A 9095-nucleotide genomic window follows, 5' to 3' on the forward strand; every position below is an offset into this window, starting at 1 on the left:
CAGTATTTTTTGTATATGTGTAAAAACACACATGCACACACCTAAGCATCAAATATGCAATTACAACAGCTACTCACTAGAAGAAATAAAACCAAAGCAACAGAGAGATGTGTTCTGTGCTTCAAGCACACGTTTCAGACCCGGGTCTTTGTTAAAAATGTCCAGAACCAGTGGGACACAGTGCTTCTGAAGCTCGGGTAATGCATGGGAAGTGCCTGGCAGACAGGAGACATTCAATAAATAATTATAGCTAGTTTTATTGTTAATTAGGGATTTCTGATTATTGTAAGAAAAACTTGGAATTCTTCCTATGATGCTGGAAGGGGGCCATTTGTGTGTATACCATTCAATTTTCTGTCCTAGTGAGCACTGTGGCTAAAGAGCTTTGACATAATCGGTATGATGAGATAATCCCAGATTTACTGGCTTGGAGAACATTCTAGTATTAAAAACATTTCCTCTGTGATTTGTGTGCTTGGTAATTCAGCTGATAAGAGAGAGAATAAATCAGCCCTGTTGACTCTGTTTAATTAATAAAGACCCCATGGTTCATAAAGGGAGATGTTGCTACTTAGTATAAAAAATTTAGAGGTTTGGAAAATAAATGAAGCTTACTATGGAACGTGAAAATTTTCCATTTGAACATACAGTACCTCTGGCAAATTCTCCTAAAGAGACAGTGCATCTGACCTGATTTGGAGAGCAGTCAACAGCACTTCAGATATATTTGAAAATCTCAAAAGCATAATACTATTTGCCTCTGAATGGTTGCCAAATCCATTGTTGGAAAACAATAATATTCGATTTGGGAAGATAACAGTATTGTGTGTTTTAAAAAATAATATTAGTAAACAGAAAGACACATTTTAGAGCTTATTAAAAAAACTAAGAGGACATGCTTTATTTTATTGGCATAGAAATGTAAGTGAATTATTTAAATCCCATTATAATTACCCTCCTTATGTTTCTTACCTCCTAGTTAAAGGAGCAAAATGTTTTCTTTCAAAATAAAAATTAGGACAACCTGTTAAACAGAAAGGGTTTAAAGACAAAAAGGACACTTGTTCTGTAGAAATTCATTCTTACAAGCGTCTGTGATGATGAAAGACATTCTTTTGTTAATCTTCCATCATAGATGGCACTATTTATACATCATTGTGAATTTGCATATACTATTTTATCATGTTTAAGATAAAGCTGTGGAATAAAGAGCCAAAAGTAATTAACTTCCAGTGTCATTTTTGGGGGGAGAGGTGATAATTGTATGTATATAGTATTTATATAAACCAGAAAACAAAGACAAATAAGTAACTATATGTTAATATAATTTGTTTCAGGCACCAGTAACTTTGAATCGCTGGAAAATTTTACAACTGGGCATAAACTGCAAGTAGTAACGACATTAAAAGATTTATACTTAAAAACTAATCCCAATTGAAAACAAATGAGAAGGTAGGAACACAAGCTGAGCCTTGTCAATAAGATTATTAAAAAGCAACCAAACCATGATAAAGCAGCATATAATCTTATATAAATACTGGTTATGAGAATAATTACAAATTAGTAATGGGAAGTATTTATTCTAAAATACGTTTAAGAGAAAATTGCAGGCATTTTGTTCCCACTGGCATATAAGGAGTATCCTCTTACATAATTTTGGAAATATGCCACTAAAATCAAAATAAATATTTCTCATTAGTGAACTTTGTAAATATCACAGAACACTCTGAGCATTTTTTAATTAGGCATTTGGAAATCCAGTGAGGCTCTGATCAAATATTAGCAGGATCTCATCCAAATCTTTACAGTCGAGAGGACAAATTTTATTTTTATTATATATTTATGGTAATTTCTATTAAAAATCATTTATCTTTTAAAATCTTAAATTCCAATTAATTAAAAAAAATTTAGGTCTGAGATATCAAATTATATTATAAGAATCTAAAGCTATTGTAATATATTACTTATGTATAACATTGGAAAAAATTGTTGTCACTAGACTTGTAAAAGATAAACACTGAAAAGAAAATTCCTGAGGAAAAAGTATGGAAAATATTAATTACATTTTTTCAAAGAATATCCACAGGCTGGATTTCTGTATAGAGCTAAAACATACCAGGTACAAAGCCAATATAATTAATTTTTCAAAGAAGGAAACAACTCTGTAGTGACAGAGTACAGCCCTGAGTAACTCTTAGAAATTGATGCTGTTTTTGATCATAATGGACAAACAAAATAGAAAAAAACAAAAAACATGTCCTACTGACACTGATACCTATACACTGAATTATTAGATACTAACAAACAATTATATAGGATTGTATAGTTGGTAAATTTGTACTTTCTCATATACCTGTTGACAGTATCCACCAAAAATTTATGTTCTCCATTCCATGCCATAGAGTTGCTGCCAGGTGGCAGCTGCCTAGGCAGAGACCACATTTCCCAGCTCTCCTCACATCTTTATGTGAGCATGTGATTAGTTTCTGTCAATAGAAGGTAACAGAATTGTTTATCTTTTGTGGGTCGGGGTTTTTAAGAAGCTGGAATGCCTTCTCTACTCTCACTCTTCATCCACTAACCGAATGTAGAGGACTCTGAGGCCATCGGGGAGGGCAGAGACATGAAATGGGAGGAGCCTGGGTCTCAACATCACCACCTGAAGAAAAGCTACACCCATCAACCAGGAATCCCTGCATTGATTTGTGAGTATTAAGCCACTGAAAGCAGATGATTTGTTATTGCAGTTAGCATCACTCTAGATCACTGTCAAGCAAGACGAGAATATTTCAAGAGGAAGCTATGACTATTACTTTCTCAACAAATATATGTACAACTTCTATAAACTAAAAGCCTATCTTTCTAAAATACAGAAAATAAGTAATAACTATATATTTTCATGCTACTTTAAATATCCATAATCAAGACTGTCAGAATATAGATTAATGAATACTAAATTTAATTGGAAACAAGTTCGTAAGACCACTGTCAACATTTCCATATTAAATTCCCACTGTGAGAAGTGCACAAAATGTAGAAGCTACTTTAATTTTTAGTGTTCTTATTAAAATAGAATTATATTACAAGCCATACAGGCGTTCACTTAATTTAATCAACAAAGGAAGTTTAATAAACATCTGACTAAACATTTTTCTTAATTAACAAATTTAAAACCTTAAGAAAACTAAAATTTAAAACATATTTCAACTAATTTATATTGATTATAATATTATGTTTATCTATCAAAGTTAAAATGATTACACCTCAAATTTTAAATATAAGCAAATATATTATACTACAGAATGATTTCTAAAAATCACAGAGTTGGAAGGGACTTTGAGAGGCTTCTTATGAGACCATCTCTAATGTCTTGAGGTATTTTGTCAGTATTACTGACTCCATCATGTATAAATGCTAAAGCTGCTTGAGAGTGAGTGTTACAAAGAAAAGCCTTCCATTATGATGAAAACTATAGGATAAAAATATGCCATCAACCTCTATAGTTTTCTCATGAACTTTTAAATCCTGATATTGGGAGTTATACCTGATGTAAATGACGAGTTGATGGGTGCTGACGAGTTGATGGGTGCAGCACACCAACATGGCACAAGTATACATATGTAACAAACCTGCACGTTATGCACATGTACCCTAGAACTTAAAGTATAATAATAATAAAAAAGAATACTGATTGTTTCTAATAGTGCCACCTTAGACTTGTGACTAAATGGAATTAACTGTCTTTTAGGACCTTAGCATATATTAAAGGCAAGAAAGAATTACATTCTTATTTTCTATATGAGGAATCTGATACTAAGAAAGGTGAAACAACTTATTCCAGGTCATAAAACTAGTGCATGTTAGAGCTGGGATCTAGATCCAAATCTGACTTCTGAGAATTTAACCATTATATTAATCTCCTCGCTGAGGTTCTGTTTTCTGGGTTGGTGTCAGTAACAATATATAGGGAGGCTCTGGAATGGATTAAGTGACCATCTGAAAGGGGTTCTTCAGCTTTACAAGGTAAAATTAATTAAAGATGTATTGACTAGTTCATTGATTATAAATGAAATGTCTAAAGGTATTTTTTACACACACACACACACACATATATATTTTAAAGTACTTGCCATATGATATGGTTTGGCTCTGTGTACCCACCCAAATCTCATCTTGAATTGTAATCTCCATGTGTCAAGGGAGGGACCTGTAATCCCCATGTATCAAGGGAGGGAGGTGATTGGATGATGGGGACAGTTTCTTTCACACTGTTCTCGTGATACTGAGTTCTTACAAGATCAAATGGTTTAATAAGCGTCTGGCATTTCCTCTGGTTGCACTTCTCACTCCTGCTGCCTTGTGAAGAAGATGCCTGCTTCCCCTTCTGCCATGACTGTAAGTTTCAGGAGGCCTCCCCAGCCATGTGGAACTGTGAGTCAACTAAAGCTCCTTTGTTTATAAATTACCCAGTCTCAGGTGATATCTTTATAGCAGTGTGAAAACAAACTAATATACCATGAAATGCATAAGAATTGTTACCTGAATGACCATGAATTAAAAGTACTTGTAAGAAGCCTGAGTCAGAGGCTTTGTGCCAGCAGTCATATTTTTTACATCGTGTAGCAACAAATTCTTCATATATCTATTTTTGTCTAATAGGTTGTTAGTTTCTGGAGGGTAGGGAAGGGTCCTACTCATCTTTATAGCCCCAGTGTCAGGCTCACAGAAAGGGAGGTCCATAAATGTTTGGTGCATGGATACATTCCACGGATGTACTACTATTGTTATATCACTGGGTAAAAATACTCAAAAGTGGTAGACAAGCTTACTTATAATGGGGGATCAGATAAAGCAATCTTCAGATGTGGTAGTTCAGTGTACCGTCCTAAATTATTAAGAAATATGCATAAGTAAATTGATCATTATTAAAATAAGATTTAAATAGCTCCAAAGTCACCAAATAACCAGCACTACTAGTCCTTCTCATCAATATTCTCATACCCAAGTAACTTCCAAAGGTCTACTCATACATTTGGTTGTAAGTAACAGTTGAATCACTGTGATAATTCAAACCATTCTGATTAGTTTATTTTCTATATAGCTGGAGTTATATGTCAATCTACTCAAATCCCAGGTTCTGTTAAAATTATTTACATCAAACAAATACTATTTTTAGCTAAGCAAACCTTGTTTTAACTATTAGAGTATAACACTTTACTAAAGACAAATAAATATGATGGTAAGTGGCCTGGCTAACAGCTCACCCTTCCCTTCGGTCCCTAAACTGTAGAGGTGATTTTACCAGACTGGAATTTTTAGTCTTTGAAATGATGAGAATGCAGCCAAAGCCATGTTTCTAGGCACCAGATACGCAATAGAGGGATGGAGATTTTCATAGAGGTACCTGCTTAATACCAACGCTAAGTAACAAAGTGCAGGTGTGATCAAAGAAGACCTCCGGCCCTCTTAATATTGAGATCATTCATTTGATAGAGATGTTCAGGTATGTGGCAGCTGGGTAAGACTTTACATCAGGTAAGCATTTTGTACTTTACAACATTCTTCGATACCAATTTTCCAATTTGCTTTTCATATAAATCTCACAGACCTTATTTTTCTCTTCAGTTTTTACAATTGATGAAACTGAGGCTCAGAGTATCAAAGCCCTGTCCGAGGTCACACAGTAATGTGACCACTACCCTCCCCGCTCTACTTCTAACTCCCTGTAATCCTTTTCTACTGCAGTAACCAATTTCCACAAATTTAATGGCCTAAAACGACATAAATTTACTATCTTCTAGTTGTGTAATTCAGAAGTCCCACACAGGTCTTATTGTTCTGGAGGCTCTAGGGGAGAATTTGTTTCTTTGCTGTTCCAGGCCACTCACATTCCTTGGCTTATGGCTCCCAACTTCAAAGCCAGCAACATAATATATCCTGAATTCTGCTTCCGCTGTCATATCTCTTTCTGACTCTTTTCTTCTGCCTCCCTCTTCCACTGTTAAGGAGTCATGTGATTGGACCCATCTGGATAATCCAGAATTAGCTCCCTGTTTTAAGGTTAGTTGATTAGCAACCTTAATTCTACCTGCAACTTTAATGCTCCTTTACCATGTGACCTAGTATATTCACACTTACAGGTGCTGGGGAATAGGATGTGAACACTTTTGAGGGCCATTATTCTGCCTACCCTATTCTTCCCTTAAGCTGCTTCTTCCCCTAAGACTAGGGCCTAATGGAAAATGCACTGATTGGGATCAACTTTTGCAATTTGCCTAAAACTTGCTAAACGTTTAGCATGAAAAGTTTTATATATATATATGTATGACACTATAATGAATATAATCTACTGAATGAAGAAAAAAGTTGCTAGGGACCTTATGAAAAGTAATTTTCGGGAGAAGCAACTATATGGACTGAACTACGTCCCTCCTAAATTCATATGTTGAATCTCCAATCCCCAGCGTGGCTGTATTTGGAGACCGGATCTCTATGGAGATAATTAGGGTTAGATGAGGTTGTAGGGTTGGCAGGACACTGGTCTGATGGAACTGGTGTCCTTGTAAGAAGAGACTCCAGAGATCTCTCTCTCTGTGTGTACAAAGAGAAGAGGCCAGGTGAGGACACAGCCAGAGGGAGGCATGTAGAAGCCAGGAAGTGAATCTCACCAGAAACTAACCCTGATGGCACCTTGATCTTGGGACTTCTGCGAGAAAATAAATTTCTGTTGTTTAAGCCATGTCTGTGGCGGTTTGTTATGGCAGCCCTAGCAGACTAATACAGCAACCAAATTTGGAAGGGAAAGAGTTTGACAAAAAGTATTTGTTAGTAAATCGAAATAAAGGGTTCTGGCAGCAAGGAAAATTACACACCTTCCAAATAAAAGAATTAACCCTCAGAAAGGTTACGAGCTTCCAAAGTACTTTATGAAACCCCAAATAATTTATTTTAATATCTCAATGAAATGTGAAAAAACATGCTTCATGCCTATGTTATACCTGTCATTGGTTAAAGGAGGGGGAAAAAGGGCTTCGATGCTGAATATTTAGGTCTAGATGTTCCTTTTATTTCAGTGGGCTTTGCCATTCTGAATAACCCAAGCCAGCTGCCTGGTCTTTCATTTCATGACGATTTCTCACACAGTACTTCATATTCCTACATATCTTTGTAGGTATTTACAGAAATTCCCAAGTAAGCTGTCTCAGGTTCATGATCACTGCAATGTCTCTGCTTCTGTCACAAGGCTTTTGACTGGCCAGAGAGTGGCACAGGTGTAGGTTTTGGCTACTGGTTTCCATCTGCAGTTGTGCAAATATTGTCATTTTAAACTCCTCCATTGGCAAGTAGCAATAGTATAAAATAAGGAAGAGGACAGGGAACTAACAGCTGATAAGCACCCATTATGTGCAAGGTATTTTGCTAGGTGCTTTTTACCCCACATTTCACTCAATTCTCAAAACAATCTAGGGAGACAGATAGAAATTATTATCTTTGTTTTTGTATGAGAATAGAGGGTAGAGAGTATTGAAATAACACCACCAAGGTCACACTCAAAAGTGGTTGCATAAACATTAGAAGTTAGCTCTGTCTGATTACTAAAGTGCTTATTTTTTCCCCCATCAATTGCTTCCGCAGACTGCCAACAACAGTATTCATTCGATAAATATTTATCATCCCTACAGATACCAGGCCCTGTGCTAGGTAATGAATATTCTCAACCAGTTGTCACATGGATGGTTACAGCTTTAAAGTGCAGTCTAGTAATTTCAACACCTTACAACTCATTCATAGCTAAGAAGTGTTTGGTGGCAAAATATTTAAAAAGGTCCATATTTCATCTTTTAAGTCCTTTGTTGGTTTCTTCATTGTAGCCTCATTAAGAATAAAATGCCCAGAATTCTTGCACATGTAAAAGAGAGTGAGGAGCTTACACATATTCTCCTTATCTAGTCTGAAGTCAATTGCATAGAAATTGCCCTGACACCTCATGCAGTGAGCCTTAGATCTTACTAATTTGTCAGTAGACATTTCCTCATTCACAGAATGAATCAAAGCCCCCAAATTAATGAGATCTTCAGAAGAAGGGTGTTAGGCAGTGTCCACTAAAAGCAAAAATAAGCCAGGTGCTTGCTCATGCCTGTAATCCCAGCACTTTGGGAGGCTGAGGTGGGTGGATCACCTGAGGTCAGGAGTTCAAGACCAGCCTGGCCAACATGGTGAAACCCTGTCTCTATTAAAAATATAAAAATTAGCCAGGTGTGACGGTGGGTGCCTGTAATCCCAGCTACTTGGGAAGCTGAGGTAGGAGAATCACCTGAGCCCAGGAGGCGGAGGTTGCCGCTGAGCCATTGCACTCCAGGCTGGGTGATAGAGCAGGACTTCATCTCAAAAAAAAAAAAAAAAAAAAAAAAAAAGCTAAAATAATTGTAAAGCATTTAGAAAAAGCTAACAGTAGTACTTTTAAAATTTCTAATTCAGAAACCATTCCTTCCTCTTCATCCTCTCCTTTCCAACCTCCCTATTTTCTAATTGCATTAGATTTACCAAAGCTAGGCTCTACTTTGCAAATAAAGTTAGGGCCTAAGAAATGATAATCTAAAATTCTTCTCTTTTGTGTTTTCCTTTGTTTATAAATGAGATGACACAATGTAACTGAAGCTTTTAACTAATACAATAGGCAGACAATACAATTTATTCACTTATAGATTATGAGCCATTCTTCCCTACTTGCAAACAAACTAACTGGCTATCTTAACCCAGGTACAGACATCATTTTAGGGCATTAATGAATTTTGACTGGAGAGAAATGAGAGAAACCATGCGTACTGGAATTTAGTTATGCTGTAGAGTCATAAAAACAAAGCTCTCACATACTGAACATCTCGTAAGAAATTTGGGGTAGGGGTGTTCTCATTGTTTATTTTGTTATTCCAACCTAATAGTTGCATCATTACTGTTCATCATGGCAGAGTTCCTGTCATGTGCTAGCAATACACTCTAGAAGAAAAGATTGCAAAGATGTGGCATGTGTCCTCCACACCACCTCTCCCTCTAAACCCATGGCAGACATCTCCAGCTGATCAAGGCATACATCA

At 36.1% G+C, this 9095-nt stretch overlaps 1 protein-coding gene and 1 long non-coding RNA gene across 8 annotated transcripts in view; one reads left to right on the top strand and one right to left on the bottom strand.

The window, feature by feature from the left end:
* Positions 1–9095, top strand: part of LOC105476764 (uncharacterized) — a 111627-nt gene that overhangs the window by 81557 nt on the left and 20975 nt on the right. For 3 of the 5 annotated variants that reach the window (XR_011615740.1, XR_011615739.1, XR_011615742.1), the window contains exon 5: positions 1338–6060. This is a non-coding gene — a long non-coding RNA (uncharacterized lncRNA). The remainder of the gene's footprint in view (positions 1–1337; positions 6061–9095) is intronic. The other 2 variants (XR_011615743.1, XR_011615741.1) reach the window with 2 other exon arrangements.
* LOC105476766 (syntaxin binding protein 4) overlaps positions 1–9095 on the bottom strand; it is a 197755-nt gene that overhangs the window by 7197 nt on the left and 181463 nt on the right. The window lies entirely within an intron of this gene.

The sequence above is a fragment of the Macaca nemestrina genome, chromosome 17 (assembly GCF_043159975.1).
Source record: "Macaca nemestrina isolate mMacNem1 chromosome 17, mMacNem.hap1, whole genome shotgun sequence".
NCBI lineage: Eukaryota > Metazoa > Chordata > Mammalia > Primates > Cercopithecidae > Macaca > Macaca nemestrina.